Source organism: Macaca mulatta, chromosome 5 (genome assembly GCF_049350105.2).
Source record: "Macaca mulatta isolate MMU2019108-1 chromosome 5, T2T-MMU8v2.0, whole genome shotgun sequence".
NCBI classification, from domain to species: Eukaryota; Metazoa; Chordata; class Mammalia; order Primates; family Cercopithecidae; genus Macaca; species Macaca mulatta.
Window position 1 is genome coordinate 56,716,646 of NC_133410.1, and position 20,550 is coordinate 56,737,195.

A 20,550-nucleotide genomic window follows, 5' to 3' on the forward strand; every position below is an offset into this window, starting at 1 on the left:
GAAGATGTTTAGAGAGATGATGTGTTTATCACTGCACAGTAAACCTAGATCAAGGGCAATAAACAGAGTCCTGGGGGGTGAGATAGATCCACTAGATCTGAATAGGATCTTAGAATAAAGACGAAAGCTAACAATGCTTAGGAAAAGTCACAGGACATGGTGGCTCACAGAAGTAATCCCAGCACTTTGGGAGGCCGAGGCCAGAGGATTGCTTGAGGCCAGGAGTTTGAAATCAGCCTGGGTAACATAGTGAGATCTATCTCTATAAATATTAAAAAAAAAAAAAAATTAGCCAGACATGGTGGTACACACCTGTAGTCCCAGCTACTTGGGAGGCTGTGGCAGGACGATCACTTGAGCCTGGAGGTCTAGGCTGCCGTGGGCTAAGATCACAGCGCTGCCCTCGACCCTGGGCAGCAGAGTGAGACCTTGTCTCAGAAACAAAACTAAATAAAAACCAAAGTGGGAACCTGCCGTAAGGTGAGGTACAGTTATAAGCAGGGTAAATGTAAGGGGAAATAGGGAAGATAAATGCAGAAAATAATTGACAAGACAGAGTATCTTAGTGATGATGTGGTTTGAATTTTCCCTTGAGGAAGAAATCATTAGGGGGTCGCCAAAAATATTAAACATAATAAAACCAAAAGGCTAAGAACCTTGTTTGTCTTAGTTTGGGCTGCTGTAACAAAATTACAACATAATGGGTAGCTTACACAACATTTATTTCCTACAGTTCTGGACACTGAGAAGTTCAAGATCAAAGCACCAGCAGATATCTGGTGAGGGTCTTTTCTCGGTTTGTAGACAGGTGCCTTTTGCTGTATGTTCACATGGCTGAGAGATCATCTCTCTCACATCTCTTCTTGTAAGAGCACTAATCCCATTCACAAGGACTCTATCCTCTTGACCTAAGTACCTCCTAAAGTTTCCACCTCCAAATACCATCACATTGGGCTTTAGACTTCAACATATGAATTTTGGGGGACACAAACATCCAGTCAATAGCAGAGCTATCAGAAAAACAGTAGGAGGCATTCGACTTTACTATGTCAGAATAATTTCACACAAAAATACTGGAAAATAGTAGACTTGGCTATGAGGTTTCGGCATTTACTTCCTTTGCATCTGGTGTAGTTAAATCCTGAAGAATATTAAGGCACAAACCTAACCCAACATTGGAATAGATAAAAAATATCCTCCGAATTAAGTCCTATATGACTTCATGGGTAATTTCAATCCAGACATATGCAGAAATTTTCAATTTTTTTTTTTTTTTTTTTCAGATGGAGTCTCACTCTGTCTCCCAGGCTGGAGTGCAGTAGCATAATCTCAGCTCACTGCAACCTCTGCCTCCTGGATTCAAGGGATTCTCCGGCCTCAGCCTCCTGAGTAACTGGGACTACAGGCACACACCACCACACCTGGCTAATTTTTGTCGTTTTAGTAGAGATGGGGTTTCACCATGTTGGACAGGCTGGTCTTGAACTCATGATCTTGGGTGATTCGCCTGCCTTGGCTTCCCAAAGTGCTAGGATTACAGGCGTGAGCCATCTTGCCCTGCAAGAAATTTTTCATTCTGTTACACAAAATATTTTCATAGCTATTCCCAATCTTACCTTAAAATTGTGATCACTGCACAATCAGAATACTGTATTTGTAACATTATCTCCTGGTTTTGTGGTCAGCTTGCTACTTTAATTCAGTCCAAGGCCCTATATTGAGTTGGTGCTCAATAAATATTTGGATACTTGTTTATTGAATAAGATAGGGTCACACAACTCCAGCTTTTACTAGTAAATGTGGCTTGCAAAATCAACTGATACTAGCATCAGTCTGAACCACACACTGTATTATGTTGTGTTTAACTGGAGAATAATTTATTGCAGTCTGGATCTTTAAAAAGGTACTTAAAATTCACTTTGAAAAATATCTAATGTCTGGAAGAAAAAGAAATGGGGACTCTACTGAAAAGGCCTAATGTCATCGACTTATTGGCAAATACAATATGGAATGATATTGCTCTGGTGAGGATGCTTCATCCGGGATATAATTCCTTCCTGCTGCTTCTCTGTGGGTCCTACGCAGAAAAGAGGCTTGAGGAAAAGGCAATTGAATGTTTGTAAGAAGCAGATCATTAAAACCCGGTTAATGCTGAAGAAACAAGCTGGTGGATCTAACTAAATAAAAAATTATTTCTGATAGGAAAAATGAAACTTAGACAACCAAGTAATAAAGACTAATTTCAAATGTTGTCTTCAGGCACAATGCTTTTTCCTTATCTCTTCTTAACTAACTGTATTAAATGAAGACTCTCTATTATTTATTTAATAGAATTTTATATTTATACTTTTCTGTTGACAGAAAATAAATTTCTCTCTTAAAAAGTAAAAGTTACATGTAACAAAGGGCCTTTGCTGTGGTCTGGAAAGTAGAGCAAATTGGAGTAGGATGAGAGAGAGGAAAGGGAGAGAAAGCGAGAAAGAGGACAATGCCTTGGAACCCACAGAGTAGTGTGTTTGTAACATTATCTCCTGGTTTCATGGTCAGCTTGGTTTCTTTGGGATGACCTGAAGTGGGCAGGGAACTCACTCTGAATAGTTTTGAGTTAAAGCATCCAGCCCCTTTCAGGGGTTGTTGAAGTCATGTCACATTAAATGTTACCTGATCCAGTACCACGGAATTGGCAGGAGCGTAAGAGCTAAGAACTGCAAGAAAATGTGTCGACATAAAATTTAACACTGAGCTCTCCATAAAAATATAAAGCACTGAGATCCGGCCAGTGCACTCCAGCCTGGGCGACAGAGCGAGACTCCGTCTCAAAAAAAAAAAAAAAAAAAAAAAATATATATATATATATAAAGCAAGGTGACCCTCTTTAGAAACCCATTAAAGGATTGTAACACCAGCAGAGACAGGATCCCACTTCACTCCACTCCCCCATTACCTATAACAACACAGACACTGACGTGAAGGGACTTAATCTAGCATCAGCAATGGTGGAGCGTGACGATTGGTAAGTACATACTATGAGGCAGCGACCCCCTAGTGGCATGCCAAGGTCAGCGCATATCTGAAGAGTGTCAGCAAGACAGCTGTGCCAAAGTGACCAGGCACAGGAAAAAGAGATGGAGTTCTCTTAATGGCTGTCAAAAGATCAAGTTGACTCTTCTGGCACCTGCCAAGAGAAGGAGGAATTTTGAGTGCTGGGAAGATTGGAGAACTGCGGTGCCAGTATTTACACAGATGGGTGCTCAGAGCCAGAAACTACTATTGTCATACTACTAACCTCTGAAGCTGCTGTGGAATATGAGGATATACTGTGTATTGATTATAGTAAACTTTACTGAATTGTTTAATGTAAATTGGTTGACTCAATATAAAAAAGGCCCTCTACTCAAAAAAATCTTTTGAAAAGATTTCCTAATGTTAGCCTTTAACTGCTAACATCAGGGATAATTTTAACATTATGATAAAGTATCCTGGCTTTATTGGTTTAGAAAATTGCATTTTATCTTGGCTCTTTTGTTTAAAATGTATAAGAAACTTATAAAATTCAATATGTACTATTTGACATTCTCATTATTATAAATGCAATTTTAATTCGGTGACTAATGAGAACTTGGTGAACCTGGGGTTTTGAACAATTTTAAGGGCGAAAATAGTAATATATTTAAAGGCAAAGGCAAATAACAATATACTATACATAAATATAAAAGCAATACTATTACTAACATAGTCTTTGTTTTTTCATATGGACAAGATCCAGTTCCTATAACCTTAACTGTAACTTTCTACAGTAAGGAATATGGTGTGTGTATTATAATGCATGTGGGAGTAGCTGTCAAATGAAATCTGGTCTATTTTCTACTCAGCAATTCTCTGGGTGAAAAAAAGTGACTTGGCATTCATATCAGGCTTTTAATATTTATTGCCTATTTATATGTATATTGTAAATTCTTTTTTGGGGGAAGGGGGGTGGAGTCTCGCTCTATCACCCAGGCTGGATTGCAGTGGCACAATCTCAGCTCACTGCAATCTCCACCTCCCAGGTTAAAGCGATTCTCCTGTCTCAGCCTCCCAAGTAGCTGGGATTACAGGTGCACACCACCACACCCAACTATTTTTTGTATTTTTAGTAGGGACAAAGTTTCATCATGGCGGCCTCAAACTCTTGACCTCAGGTGATCCACCCACCTTGGCCTCCTGAAGTGTTGTGATTACAGGCGTGAGCCACCACACCTGGCCTGAATATTGTAAATTCTTGATAGTGTTCAAGAGGCCAAGTTTCGGTGAACCTATAAAAATTGTCCAGTAGCCCTCTCTAAAAGGCATGATGGAGAATATTTGATATTTGGGGAGGAGGGAAAGATCTCACAGAATATTGCAGCTTCTGCCCCATAAAGATTGGTTTCTCTCACCATATTTCTCCACCATTATTTTCTTCTCTTTACCTTACCTTATCCTCAAGTGTTCAGAAGACACTTTAGATTCTGGAATAGAACAGGCTGAGGGTGGTGGCTCATGCCTGTAATCATCCCAGCACTGTGGGAGGCTGAGGCAGGCAGATCACTTGAGGCTAGGAGTTTGAGACCAGCCTGTGCAACATGGGCAAAACCCCATCTCTACTAAAAATACAAAAAAAAAAAGCTCACATCTATAGTCCCAGCTGCTCGGGAGGCTAAGGCATGAGAATCACTTGAGCCCAGGAGGCAGAGGTTGCAGTGAGCGGAGATCACGCCATTGAACTCCAGCCTGGGGGACTGGGCAAACTCTGTCTTAAAAACAAAAACAAAAAGATTCTGAAATAGAAATTATCTCATACTTTAGAGTAGTAGATTTGGGAATATGATTAATTTTTTCTTCAAAATGCAAGTGGTCATTAGTATAAGCAAGATTTAAGTGAAAATTAGCTGACCATTTTCTACATGGGGTAATCCAAAGAGTTGTTTAGTATGGTTAGATCTTTGCGTCTTACTTCCTGCTGTCATACAGTTCAAATGAGTAACCTATTAACGATGGCTTCCGGAACACAATTAAAAGGAGAAGAAAATTCCTTTTGAATGTGTTACAGAATTCACAGAATGCCCACACCTGGCAATCTTTCAAGGTAAAATAGGAAAAACTATTTTTCCAAGATGGTTTAATGTTATTAAAGACAAAAGGATGAATAAACTTTCAAAATCTTCTCTGGGAAAGCTCCCCAAGTGACTAAAAAGACCCCCTATTGGCCAAGGGGACCACAGAGAAACCTTAAAACTAGTTCCCAGGGCCACGATGCAATGGGAGGTCCCACTCCTTATACTCTCTCCCTTGCTAACCACCATCGGGCTTCCTTCCCTACAGGCAAAACAGAAACCAGCCCTTTCAAAACAGCCACTGCACTGCTGATTTTCACTAATCACCTGATGCTCACCCTCCCTTTTGCGGTTTCCACAAAACAACTGACTAGAATATGGATACCTCCATAAAACTAGCTCCCAATCCTTTTACTCTGCTTTACATTCTATTATGAGGTCTCAGCCCCCAATTACTCTGCAAGTCCAGTTCTGCTTTTTCTTCTAGCTTATCAGACCTTTAGCTCTACTGGTTTTCTAGATTCTACTTCCTGTTCTCTCCTAATAGGGTGTATGCATAGATTTATAATCCAGATCACTTTTGGGTGGCCTCGTAACATTCTCCAGCCCACTCCCAATTATGTGTATTCTCCTGCTGTTTCAAGTGGTCCAAAACAACAGTCTGGGACCAATGTGACTTTAAATTCTGAGGCTCCAAGAAAAACATTAAGGTTTCCTGTTCTATGTTAGCTGCAGAGAGAAATCTCTCCAGCATCAAGGTTGAAATAGCTTTCTTTTATGCACTGCCTGCAAACAAATGAAGCTTGAACAATATTTATACCTTTTGAATCTCCTGGTCCAGATGGTCTATAAACTAGGTCCTTTAGTTCTCACCTACATTTCTGTCTTCTTTACTAAATTCACATTGCACTTTGGTAGGAGGGATATCTAAAAGTAAGCCTTGAAATAAGCCCTCAAAGAGAAAGAAAAAGAAAGTTAAGAAAGACTAAATAGAAGAGAATATACAATAAAGAAAAAAATATATATATATACACACACATATATACATTTTTGAGACGGAGTCTTGCTCTGTCACCCAACCTGGCGTGCAGTGGCACATTCTCGGCTCACTACATTCTCCACCTCTGGGGTTCAAGCGATTCTCCTACCTCAGCCTCCCAAGTAGCTGGGACTACAGGCGCCCACCATCACGCCCAGCTAACTTTGTATTTTTAGTAGAGATGGGGTTTCGCCATGTTGGCCACGCTGGTTTTGAACTCCTGACCTCAGATGATCCACCTGCCTTGGCCTCCCAAAGTGCTGGGATTACAGGCATGAGCCACTGTGCCCGGCCAAAGAAAAATATTTTGAAATGTAAGTCATCATATTGAAATACATGAAATGGCTGGGTGAGGTGGCTCATACCTATAATCCCAATATTTTGGGGGGCCAAAGCAGAAGGATCATTTAAGGCCAAGAGTTCAAGATCAGCCTGAGAGGCATGGCAAGACCCCATCTCTACAAAAATTAGCAGGGCATGGTGGCATGTGCCTGTAGTCCCAGCTACCTGGGAAGCTGAGGTGGAAGGATCACTTGAGACCAGGAGGTCAAGGTTGCAGTGAGCCAAGATTGTGCCACTGCACTCCAGTCTGGGTGACGGAGAGTGACTCTGTTCCCCCCGCAAAAAAGAAAAAAGAAACATATAAAATGTATAAAAAATGATTAATTACTAAAAATATGTGGACCAAAAGGAAAAGTATTTAAAGGAAAAAAACATCCATTTGTCATGTGTCAAAACAAGGTTGAAAATCAAGCATGATAGGCAAATATTCCAACATACATTCCCTAAAGAAATTAACTATTCTATAGGACACATACCCCACCTCATTCCTGCTGCCAGTATCAGATGATCAAGGTCAAGTGTCTCAGAGAGCCACTGGTTAATTTTCATAAATCCAACAAAATGGCATTCAAGGCCCTTTGCAATCTGAACTGTAAATTGTCATTGTTGTATAAGGTAGTAAGACAGTTAATTTTATGTGTGAACTTGTCTGAGCCACAGTGCTCAGATACTTGGTAAAACATCATTCTGGAGTTTCTGAGTAGATGTTTTTTATTTTATTTTATTTTTTAATGGATGAGATTAACATTTAAATCAGTGTAATTTGAGTAAAGCATGTTACCCTCCATAAGAGTAGGTGTCATCCAGTCAGCTGAAGATCGTAACAGAGCAAACACTGATCTCCCCTGACCAAGAAGGAATTCAGCTAGCAGACTCATTATGGCCTTGAAACTGCCACTCTTCCCTGGGTCTCCAGCCTAGCCTGCAGATCTCGGATTTACCAAGCCTCCACAATTGCATGAGCCAATCCCTTAAAATAAATTTCTCTCTCTCTCTCTCTCTCTCTCTCTCTCTCCAAACAGACACACACACACACACACACACACACACACACACACACACACACCCTGTTGGCTATGTTTTCGCAGGAGAACCCCAATATAGAGATAAAATCAAAGATTCTATAATCAGAAATATGGATTGAAGCCCTGGATCTGCCATCTACTAACTGTCTATATTGGGAAAATTACTTTACTTTGGGAGGCCAAGGTGGGTGGATCACCTGAGGTCAGGGATTCGAGACCAGCCTGGACAACATGGTAAAACCCCATCTCTACTAAAAATACAAAATTAGCTGGGCATGGTGGTGCAGGCCCGTAATCCCAGCTACTTGGGAGGCTGAGGCAGAATAGCTCGAACCCGGGAGGCAGAGGTTGCAGCGAGCCAAGATCGTGCCATTGCACTCCAGCCCGGGCAACAAAAGCAAGACGCCATCACAAAAAAACAAGCAAACAAGCAAAGAAATAACATGGAAATAAGTGAGGCTGAGTGTGGTGGTGCACACCTGTAGTCCCAGCACTTTGGAAGGCTAAGGTGAGAGGACTGCTTGAGACCAGGAGTTTGAGATCAGCCAGGGCAACATAGTGAGACTCTGTCTCTACAAAAGACATTAGCTGGGCTCCTGCTTGAGCCTAGGAGTTGAGGCTGCAGTGAGCCATAATCACACCACTGCACTCAAGCCCAGGCAACAGAGCAAGACCCTGTCTCCAAACAGTAATGATAACAACAGTAATAAAATACAATGGGAAGAAGTAATCACCTTAATTCCCTAGCCATGCTAGAGTGCATTCCATGTAATTCTCTTATTATCTCTATTCCTTTGTTTCTGCTACACCCTTTGCCTATCATATCTGTTCTTGTCTACTTAGATAACCCTTACTTTTCTTTCCATTAAAAATAGGTCCATGAATTCTTTGATACTCTTCAAGTTTAATCCCTCTCCCATTCAGTATAGCCTGGACTTAGTGAGTTGCTTCTACTGAACAGAATATGGCAGCAGTTGCAGCTTCTATCTTGTCTCTCTCTGCCCTCCCCTACCATCACTTGTTATATGTGAAGCCAGCTGCCTGATCTTGGTCCCAATGGAGAGACCTAGTGGCAAGGAACTGAAGCCTCTGCCAACAGTAACTGAACTGGGAGGCAGATTCTCCAGCCCCTCCATGACTTCAGCCCCAGTCAACAAGTTCATTGAAATGTTACAGTAGATAGCTAGTCAGACATGAGCAGAGCAAGAGAGAGGCTCCCACATCAGGAACGTCAGGTAACCATCAGGTGATGGTCAGGCCGTTATTAAACTGTCTCTCTAAAATAATAATTGGTTGCAGGCAGTATCAGGGAAAGTAAGTTTTCCAATAAACAAAAACACCAGAAACTGGTGATTATCAGCTTCCCAATAAGATCTCAGGAATCGGGTGAGTGGGCTCAAGCATGCACATTAAGAGGCAAATTGGCAGTTTAACTGATACATGACCTTCTATAAACATTTGACTGGTAAGGGAAGAACGCCTCAAGTGAGCATGCATACAATGCCAGTGAACACACTGAGCATGCTCCTTCCCTAGCTCTAGCAGGCCACTGTGCGTGCAGACAGCCCACCCCAAGGAAGAATCAGGGGAGAAGGGACACAAGACCCGAGAAGCACGCCAACATACAAAGCCCTAAGTCAAAAAGTCAAACCACACATTTCATCTCTCAAGTCACCCACTTCAGCCTCTTCCAAGTGTACTTCCTTTCATTCCTGTTCTAAAGATTTTTAATAAACTTCTTTTTTTTTTGACACAGAGTTTTGCTCCTGTTGCCCAGGCTGGAGTGCAATGGCGCGATCTTGGCTCACCACAACCTCCGCCTCCTGGGTTCAAGCGATTCTCCTGCCTCAGCCTCCTGAGTGGCTGGGATTACAGGCAGGCACCACCACACCCGGCTAATTTTGTATTTTATTTTATTTTTTTTTAGTAGAGACAGGGTTTCTCCATGTTGGTCAGGCTGGTCTCAAACTCCCGACCTTAGGTGATCTGCCCGCCTCGGCCTCCCAAAGTGCTGTGATTACAGGCATAAGCCACCGTGCCTGGCCTGATTTGTAATAAACTTTCACTCCTGCTCTAAAACTTGCCTCAGTCTCTACCTTTGCCTTATGTCCCTCAGTCAAATTCTTTTTTCTGAGGAGGCAAGAATTGAGGTTGCTGCAGACATGTATGGATTTGCCACCACTAACAGTAACCTCATGAAAGATGCTGAGCCAGAACCACCCAGCTTAGAGCTCTTGAGCCTCAGAAACTGTGTGAGATAATACGTATTTGTTGTTTTAAGCAACTATATTTTGAGGTATTTGTTACACAACAAATCACTAATACCTCACATACTCAAGCCTAGCACATAAAGACCTCTTACAATAGTTAAGCTAAAAATGAGGGTTTCCTATGTGTCATACATTGTTCTAAGCCTTTTGCAAATATTATCCCATTTAATTGTCATAAAGACTCTAGCAGATATATTATTACCTCTGTTTTACAGATGAGGAAACAGATCAAATTATAGAAAGCTGAGTAGGCCATAGTAGGCCTGTAATCCTAACATTTTGGGAGGTCAAAGTGGGTGGATCCCTTGAGCCCAGGAGTTTGAGATTAGCTGGGCAACATGGTGAAACTCGTCTCTACCAAAAATACAAAAATTATCCGGACATGGTGGCACACACCTATAGTCCCAGCTACTCCGGAGGCTGAGGTGGGAGGATCACTTGAACCCGGGAGGTTAAGACTGCAGTGATCTATGATTGTGCCACTGCATTCCCAGCTGGGTGACAGAGCGAGACCCTGTCTCAAAAAAAAAAAAAAAAAAAAAAAAAGCTGAGTAACTTGCCTCAAGGTCACACAGCTAGCAAATGTTGCTGAATTAAAGAATGAATAATTATGTTTCTTATTAGCAGGTCTATATTTCATTCACCTTAGAATCTCTTTTAGTGCCTAACCCAGTATGCTACTGGGACTCAAATATTTGTTAAATCACTATCTCATAATAAAGGCAGCTTAGTTTTTCAAGAATGAAGTCTTGGAAACCCTAATTGTGGATTATTTATTTATTTATTTATTTACTTTGAGACGAGTCTCACTCTGTCACCCATGCTAGAGTACAGTGGCGAGATCTCTGCTCACTGCAACCTCTATCTCCCAGGTTCAAGTGATCCTCCCACCTCAGCCACCTCAGCACCCCCCAGTAGCTGGGACCACAGGCATGCACCACCACACCCAGCTAATTTTTTGTATTTTTGGTAGAGACGAGGTTTCACCATGTGGCCCAGGTTGGTCTCCAACTCCTGAGCTCAAACAATCCTTCTGCCTTGGCCTCCCAAAGTGCTGGGATTACAGGCATGAGCCACTGCTCCTGGTTTGATTGTGGATAATTTAAATTGACTCCCAAAACATAATTCTTTTCCTTTACTGAGAAGAAATAAGTATTATAGTAAACATATGTGTGAGGATACTAAAATAAAACTTGGAGGATTTTTACCCTTCTCTACACATCTTCCCCTGCAAGTGCTTGATAAGAGTGTGTTGATAGTCTGATTACATACTAAATTTGGTGGTTCCTGATTCTGTTAAATAAAAATTACAGGAGGCCATTGTTTTGGACTAAGCTCCTGCACTAGGCCTCAATGGACTAGACTGATAATCAAAACAGTCACCCATGCTGAAGTTTCATGTCACCAAACTAAGTTGTTATCTGAGAAATCAGGAGAGGTAACAGTTCCCAAATAGGCCAGTTCTAATCTGCATGATAATAAAGTACTCCCTGGTTAGTTTTTTATTTTCATATTTATTTTTTAAGAGATGTGTTTCATTACCTTCCCCAGACTGACCTTGATCTCCTGAACTCAAGGAATCCTCCTGCCTTAGCCTCCCAAGTAGCTGGGACTACAGCATTCCACCACTCCCAAGAAAATTCCCTCCATTGTAATCCTTAACCCCAAATAACTTGATGTTAACCAGTCATTTTTCTATTGTTCTCTCTGTCCCTGCTTTACAAGGAAAGTGACTTTGAAATGACCGTTCTTTCTTTGTTTCTGCTTCAGTCCTCCTCTGCCTATAAAGCCAAACTCTTCCGCTCAGCTCACTGGAACACTTAAATTGTATTTTATAGAATAAATAATAAATAATAAAATAAGGGTTGCCTGATTCTAGAATTTCAATAAAGCCAGTTGAGGTGTTTAAATTTGCTGTAACTTTGTCCTTTGACAATTCAAAACAGTTCTGGAAAAGAGTAAAATGATACATTGTTTTAATGATGTATTTTTCTCCCAAATAAAAATAATTAAATAAAATGTGAGAACTAAACTCTGACCTTTTTCTTCTCTTGCCCAAATTCCTATGTAAGGGGCCTGGGGAGTCACGCCCTATAAACCATAAAGTTCATTAGAGGGGTTTTATTTAACACCAGATAACATGGATTGCTTTCCAACCTGACTGGCATAACATCACATGACAGACAAAGAGGGAAATCAAAATATTTTAATCCCAAACATGTTTCTTTGCCATATCTAGAAACAGCCCGGCAAAGCTGTCTCTTGTGGGGAAAATCTACATTCTCTAGAGCATCCCCTTTCCTTTCCTTTCCTAAAAAATTAGAATTTTTTCCTAATCCAGAAGAAAATCAACAGAAGTCTTGCACTTTCTAAAATCTAATAAGAAACACTTGCAGACTGTTCTCTCTGAAGCCTGCTGCCTGCAGGCTTTGCCTCATAATGGGAACCTTGGTGTCCACAACCCCTTATCTTAACGCAGACATTCATTTCTACTGATTCTAGGTCTTTAGACAACAATTTAACTTTTTCAACAAATTGCCCATTGAAAAATCCTTGAATTGGCTGTGTGGTGGCTCAAGCTTTTAATCCCAGCACTTTGGGAGGCTGGAGCAACCAGGCCAAGAGTTTGAGACCAGCCAGGCCAACATGGTGAAACCCTGTCTCTACTAAAAAAAATATGAAAATTAGTTGGGCGTGATGGCACACGCCTGTAATCCCAGCTACTCAGGAGGCTGAGGCAGGAAAACTGAAAATCACTTAAGCCTGGGAGGTAGAGGTTGCAGTGAGGCTGTCATCGTGCCACTGCACTCCAGCCTGGGCGACTGAGTGAGACTCTGTCTCAAAAAAAGAAAAAAGGAAACGAAGGAAGAAAAAGAAAAAGAGAGACAGAGAAAGAAAAGAAAATCCTTGAATCCACTTATTACCTGGAACACCCTCACTCTCCACCCTCCCTGTTTCCAGTTGTCCCACCTTTCTGCACAGAAGAATGTACATCCTACATGTATTGATGCCTTATGTCTCCCTAAATTGCATAAATCCAAGCTACCATCCTAGGCACATGTTCTTAGGACCTCTTAAGACTGCGTCTTGGGCCACTGGTCACTCCTATTTGGATCAGAATAAATCTCTTCTAATGTTTTACAGACTTTGACTCTTTTCCTTGGCAAATCTTTCTACTGAAGTCTTTTGAGATACAACTTTCAAATAGGTGGTTGCTATTTGATCTCCATGGCTCCTCTTAATGAAGCATGAAACCAATGATCCCTTCTGGTGAGACTTTTCTAAATCACTCCCTAAACGTGAGAAACCTAAAGCCAGTTTATATTGCGTGTTGGCCAAAGTTTAGAAAGCAGCTTGAGGCGGCAGCAGAGCCACGCTGGAAGTGCGGCACCGTGGCTAGAGCGGAAGTTGTAGGTGCATTGTGGGAAGCACTTTATTGTCCACAGCCAAACTGCCAGTGTGGTGACACTAACTTACAAGAAAAGGGCTGGGTTTTGAAAATGACACAGGCTCTAAAAAGCTTGGAAGCGCTGCAACTTTTGGCAAGAATCAGGGTTAGCAGGACCTCAGTGGCTCACTGCTGCTAAGTGGAGGCTGGCTCTCTGGGTCCTCCAGTGTGAGCTAGAACTGATGTCTCTATGGTCAAGTGAACAGAGCGAGTGCTGTCTTCCCCATGTGGTGGGGTTGTGCAAGATCAGTAGCTGCACCACTAGAAAGATGGTGGAGCAAGGGCAAAGAAAAATCCCTTTGGCTCCAGAAAATCTCCTGAAAAAGGGGAAGGCTTATCAAGCCCTCAAAGCCACCCAGGCAAAGCAGGCACTTTTGGCAAAGAACGAGCAGAGGAAAGGAAAAGGGCTCAGGTCTAAGTGACTGGAATCATTCCAACATGATTCCTTGCGGCAGAAACATGACAAGGTGCATCTTAGACCACTAGAAGCGAAACCGCACGCCTTGGGATTGCCAGATAAACATTCTTTGGCCTTTGCTGTGCGCATTGAAAGGATTGATGGCATGAGTTTACTAGCGCAGAGAACCACTGCAAGACTTCACCTAAAGACAATTTTTAATGGTGTCTTTGTAAAAGCCACCCCCCAGAACCTAAAAATGCTGCGTATAGTGGAACCTTATGTGACCTAGGGATTTCCAAATCTGGAGTCCAGGAATTTTGAATTTTGAAACGTGGACAAGCCAAGGTCAAGAATAAGACCATCTCTCTGACAGAAAACACAGTGATTGAGGAGCACTTGGGGAAGTTTGGTGTCATTTGCTTGGAAGATCTCATTCATGAAATTGCCTTCCCAGGGAAGCATTTCCAGGAGATCTCATGGTTCTTGCGCCCTTTCCACCACTCAGTGGCCTGTCATGTTACCAAAAATAGAGTGGGCTTCCTCAAGGAGCTGGGCACACCTGGCTATCAGGGTGAATGCACTGATCAGCTCATCCGCCAGCTGAACTAGACCCAGGTGCCAAACTGCAGTAAATTTTTGTCAATGAAGTGGAAGCATGTGTTTTTGTTTTTTTGGAAATTTTTATCAAATATCTTCAGAGAAGATTATTTCCTGCCTTATCTTCAAATACTGGAAAGGAAGGGTCAAAGACAGTAGCTGGCCGGGAACAGTGGTTCACACCTGTAGTCCCAGCACCTTGCAAGGCTGAGGCAGGAGGATCACCTGAGGTCGGGAGTTTGAGATCAGCCTGACCAACATGGATAAACCCCGTTACTACTAAAAATACAAAAATTAGCCAGGCACGATGGCACATACCTGTAATCCTAGCTACTCAGGAGGCTGAGGCAGGATAATCCCTTGAACCCGGGAGGAAGAGGTTGCAGTGAGCCGAGATCACGCCATTGCACTCCAGCCTGGGCAACAAGAGTGAAACTCTGTCTCAAAAAAAAAAAAAAAGACAAGACAAGACAGTAGCTTATGTTCATGGCAAGCACCTCTCATCACAGTCCAGTTCCAAAAAAAAATTTCAGTCTTTCCTACATTGGCTTCTGCCTTCTCTGAAATCAGCACATTCCATGGAAGAAGGAGTCCTGCTTTTGTTGCTTCTTCTATTCTAGGGTTTAATGTTGGTAAATGAGTAACTCTAGCGTTCATACAAGGTTCCCTAAGACTCCTGCAGCAGTCGACCAAGCCCAGGGACACAAGTGAATCTGGAGATTCCTGGGGCCTTGTTTTGAAAAAGACTTGAAATACACATAGGAAGAAAGGCACAAAAATAAATGTTCACTTGTCTCCGCAACAAAAAAAAAAAAAAAAAAAAAAAGGCAGCTTGAGGCTTCCTTGACTTATTCCCTCTGAGCACTTTCCCCACTTAATATTAAGGAGGAGTTCTTTATATTATTTGGTGAATGGGGACTTTTTTTTTTTTTCCTCTTGGTATCTTGACACTAAGTTAGTTTGGGGTGTTTACTCCTCTTACATTCTATCCCTGTATAGATAAATGAAAAATATTTTAGAAGCTGTTAAAAGAATTCTAAAGTGTGGGCAGATGCTAAGTGATTATGACAGTAAATAATTTCTTTTGTTCCTGTAGGCTTTAATATCTCTCCTACAAGATAGTACCTTCATAAATTGTCTTGTGGAAACATTATCTAAAAATTTCATTTAGGACAAAGGAGACTAGAAGCTTTTGTCATTAAACATGAAATAGCCTTGCTTTCTTTACTCCTAGAAATGTAGGCAGTATTTCTAGAAATATTTAATGATAGCGAACCACTTCCTGGCCATCAATTTGATTCCCTTCCATTTTCCTAGACTTCTGAAGAGGTCTCACTTCACATTATTTTGCATTACAGAACACAGTCTTTATACTACTACTTCTTTTTTTTTTTTTTTTGAGACAGGGTCTCACTCTGTCACCAATGCTGGAGTGCAGTGGCGCTATCTCAGTTAATTGCAACCTCCGCCTCCCAGGTTCAAACGATGCTCCTGACTTAGCCTCCGGAGTAGCTGAGATTACAGGCACACACCACCATGCCCGGCTAACTTTTTGTATTTTTAGTAGAGACGGGGTTTCACCATGTTGGCCAGGCTGGTCTCAAACTTCTGGCCTCAAGTGATCCGCCCGCCTCAGCCTCCCAAAGTGCTGTGATTACAGGCATGAGGCATCCTACTTGCCCACTGCCTTTATTCTGATAGCTGTTTTTCACCTGCTTCCTTACTCTGCTCCTCAAAACAAGTCTGAAATCCTTTTCCAGTAAAAATCTACTCTTTGGACACACAAATAACAACTGCACATTAGATTTTTAAAAATATTTGTTTTAAGATTAAACACAAGCCAAAAATCACCATAAGGTGACTATTTTTGTCCTAAAATTTAGTGCAAGCCAGAAACTTCCAAGGCAGAGGCAGTAAAGAGTAGTGACTGAAAGCATACCACACTTTGGAGACAGTCAAGCTGAGTTTGAATCCCAGCTGTGCCCCGCTAAGCTATGCAACCAATATTGGGATTTACGTTACCTCTTTATCTTTTGTAAAATAGGAACAACAAAAATACCTACTATAGAGGAGTGCTGTGGGGATAAACATAAAAGAATGCAATAAAAATGCTTAGTGTAACGTTTGGTACACTGTGAGTGATCAACATGCATTAGTTATTCTCTCCTTTTTTTTTTTTTTTTTTTTTTCCAGAGGCAGGGTCTTTCTGTGTTTCCTAGGCTAGTGCAAACTCCTGGGCTTAATGATCCTCTCCTTGGCCTCCCAAAGTGATTACAGGCATGAACTACCACACCTAGAAATGCCGTGTAGAATGGTAGTCTAACTTGACTATTTAGAATTACTAAATAGAAATTATTTACCAATACACAGATATGTTTTCTTTATATGTCCTATTTATTTTCTTGGAGAATTTCATAAACTTTCGATTTTTACAACTACAATTCATTGTAAAAACAATTATTAGTTATTAAAAAAATATGGCCAGCCACAGTGGCTCAAGTCTGTAATCCCAGCACTTTGGAAGGCCAAGGCAGGCAGATTAGCTGAGGTTAGGAGTTCGAGACCAGCCTGGCCAACATGGCGAAACCGTCTCTACTAAAAATACAAAAATTAGCCAGGCATGGTGGCGTGCGCCTGTAATCCCAGCTACTCAGGAGGGTGAGGCAGAAGAATTGCTCAAACCCAGGAGGTTGCAGTGAACTGAGATTGCACCATTGCACTCCAGCCTGGGTGATAAGAGCAAGACTCTGTCTCAAAAAAAAAAAAAAGTGAATTAAAGTAAGGTCTTACAAGTGAACACTGAAGAACAAGAATGTCCATATTGGCTGTGCACAGTGGCTCATGCATGTCATCCCAGCACTTTGGGAGGCTGAGGCAGGTGGATTGCTCGAGCTCTGGCATTCAAGTTCAGCCTGGGCAACGTGACAAAACTCTGCCTCTACAAGAAATACAAAAGTTGGCTGGGCATGGTGGTGCACACCTGTATTCCCAGCTACTTAGAAGTCTGAGGTGGAAGGATTGCTTGAGCCTAGGAAGTTGAGGCTGCAGTGAGGTGAGATCGCACCACTGCACTCCAGCCTGGGTGACAGGGCAAGACCTTGTCTCAAAGAAAAAAAAAAAAAGGAAAAAAAGAAAATATCCATATTTTTTGTTCAGACAACTGCAACTGCTTACCCGCCTATTAATTACTTCTAATTATATTTATAGTAATGTAGATTAAATTGTCACTGGCAATCTCATAGGCGGTAAGATAGTTTTAATAAGGATAAGTATATAATTAAACGGGAGCTCTTAAAGACTCCTGGTAACATTTTAATTGGTTTAACCTTCTGCCTGCAACTGACAACTGGTATTCAGTAAAAGCCATAAAAACATAATATTGTTGGACCTAGGAATAGCCCCAAAGAGGTTATGAAGATGTTAACTGAATTATTTTTCTTTTTCATTTTTTGGGTAGCAGCTTTATTATTATATAATTCAAACAACATAGAAGTAACACATTTAAAGTATACAATTCAATGGTTTTTAGTACAGGTTGTGTGTCCCTAATACAAAAATCTGAAATGCTCCAAAATCCAAAACCTTTTGAGTGCCAACATGACACTCAAAGGAAAGCTCATTCTGGATTTTCAGACTAGGTTGCTCAACCAGTAAGTACATAATTTAATGCAAACATTTCCAAATCTGAAAAAAAAAGTCTAAAATTCAAAATATTTCTGGTCTCAAATATTTTGGATAATACTCAACCTGAATATTCAGAGTTGTGCAACCATCAACACAATCAATCTCGGAACATTTTTCTCACCTCGAAAAGAAACCTTCAAAAAACTAGTTGGGCATGGAGGCATGCACCTGTGGTTCCAGCTACACAAGAGGCTGAGGCAGGAGGATTGCTTGATCCTGGAGGTCAAGCTACGGTGAGCCATGTTCACGCCATTGCACTCCAGCCTGCAGCCTGGGTGACAAAGCAAGACCCTCTTTCCAAAAAAAAGAAAAAAGAAAAAAAGAAACCCCCATATCATTTCACTATCATCCCCTAATTCCATGCCTACCCCTAGCCCTAAGCAACCACTTCCTTACTTTCTGTCTGTATATATTTGCCTATTCTGGACATTCATATAAATGGAATCAAATAATATGTGGTCTTTTGTGACTGGCTTCTTTCGTTTAGCATACTGCCTTCAAAGGTTATGTATGTTACAGCACGTATTAGTATTTTCTTTTTATGGCCCAATAAGATTCCATTGTATAGGTCGGGTGTGATGGCTCATGCTTGTAATGCCAGCACTTTGAGGCTGAGGAGGGAGGATTGCTAGAGGCCAGGAGTTTGAGACCAGTCTGGACAACATAGCAAGTCTCATGGCATCCCAACCTGCGTCACGGAGCTAGACCCCATCTCTTAAAAATAAAAATTCCATTGTATATAGATGTATCACATTTGATTTATACGTTCGCCAGCTGATTAACATTTAGGTTGTTTCATCTTTGGCTATTATGAATAATGCTAACATTTGGAAAAACGTTTTTGCATGGACAAGTATTTTCATTTCTCTTGGATATATATTTAAGAGTGGAATTTGCATTACTTTTATTGGAGTGAAAATCAGAAGCAATTTCATGGTCTAACAACGGAATTATGTTACACTCTCAATAGTATTATGCAGAAATGCTACACTCTCAAGAGAAACATGCAGAAAAATGGTGGCTTTGTTGAATGAAGACCAAATAATAATAGGCTACATGAAGTGAAAAAAAGAAAAAAAAAAAAGGATACAACCCACTTGAAATCCTCCTAGGGCTTCCCATGGGACTTCCCATTCCTTCTTCTGTTCTATGGCATCTGTCCTCTGCTTCCACATCCTGCCTCAGTTGTCTGAGGGCCAACCACACTAGCTTTCAGAGATTCTTAGAAACGTCCCAGCTTCGGAGCCTTTTCACATAGCTTCCTCTGCTTGTATCATTCTTTGCCCAGTGGTTTCAAGTCTCATCTTAAATGTCACTTCTTCAGAAAAACCTCTGATATCCCAAACCAGGAGAAAGGCAAGTGTTTCCATAGCAGCCGGAGATTTTCCATCTTAATGGTTTTGATATAGAATTGTTTACTTGGTCAAATATTGAGAGCCTTTTATATGCAGGGATACAAGGTGAAACAAAACATGCAAGATCCCTGCCACTTGCGACCTTATATTCTAGGGAGGGGATACAGTGAACAAATAAATGCACTTGGTAATTTTACATACTGATAGCTCAATGGTTATCCTCTGTTTGGACTGTAAACTCCATGAAGGCAGGAGCTATGTCTGTCTGGGCTACTTCCAGTTTGCTGAGACTCTGGCCACTAAATAAGCTCAATACATATTTTTTCACTGACAAAACAAGTATATGAAAGACAGAAATGGAAAAAAAACGGGACTTCTATAAATGGAGATCTAGCTCTTCCTCTTTCAATACTTTCTGTAATACTACATAGCTTTAAATAATTAAATCAATTAAAATAGCAAAAAGTTACTCTTTGTAGTAACAGAACCCCAAATAAAACCCATTTATGTCACCACACACTCGTTAAGTACCTGGTAATAAAACCTATTCTGAAATACCCAGACGTGTTGGTTAAGTGGATAAAATCCAATTGGCGCATTGCCAAACAGGTTCCTCCCCGTCAGCAGCATAGTTTATAGTTTTTCACAGAGGCCTTAAGCACCCATCATTTGATTCTCCCTCATTTTCCGATTTCTAAAACCCTTTAGAATCTCCCTCCACCCACACGATGTGGCAGCGAGAAAAACCGCAATTCTATTTACACGTCAATGGTAAGAGAACACATAATATTTTGCCAGGTCAACAAATTTGCAAGATCTCCACCCAAGAGAACAGTATCCCCTTTCCAGTGAATCATTCTAAGACGCTGGAGACGAGTAGGGCTAGATAAAACCAAGCTACCCTAAGGCTGGACCAGAGAAGCCGATCGTGAGCTACCTTCCCCCAAGCGCAGCGCTCGGCAGCCTCTTTCTTCCCCAAGCGCATGCGCAGCACACTCCCCGGCCACCACACGCCTCCTCCATGGGGTCGGGAGACGTTGACGTCACCGTGCAGTCTGCAAGCAACCCTTCCGCTCCTTCAAGGAAAATGAGTCCACGGATTTTCTTAGCCCCCAGAAAATGTCCTTCCTCTTTCCATCCCAGTGTCAACGACTTCCCCAGCCCGTCTCCTTTCGGCCGGACTTCTCTGTACTTTCGTTGGACCAGAAAGGCGGAGGGAGGGAAGAGGAAGGGTGAAAGACCAATTCCGTGTTGTTTACAAGGAGTAGGCGAGTCTAGGAATCGGTCCGCGAGGGCGGAGCCGAGGAAGCCGGCA

General features: G+C 41.6%; 1 long non-coding RNA gene and 1 pseudogene across 2 annotated transcripts; one reads left to right on the forward strand and one right to left on the reverse strand.

Moving 5' to 3' along the window:
* Positions 1–705: 705 nt before the first annotated feature.
* Positions 706–20,410, reverse strand: LOC144341152 (uncharacterized). Its single transcript, XR_013417888.1, has 3 exons — positions 20,173–20,410; positions 14,515–14,633; positions 706–1,557 (listed from the first exon to the last, which is right to left on the reverse strand). It is a non-coding gene; the product is annotated as an uncharacterized LOC144341152 (long non-coding RNA).
* LOC106998340 (large ribosomal subunit protein uL30-like 1 pseudogene) lies at positions 13,451–14,273 on the forward strand (annotated as a pseudogene). The gene has a single exon (XR_013417887.1). The product of XR_013417887.1 is annotated as a large ribosomal subunit protein uL30-like 1 pseudogene (transcript).
* Positions 20,411–20,550: the final 140 nt, after the last annotated feature.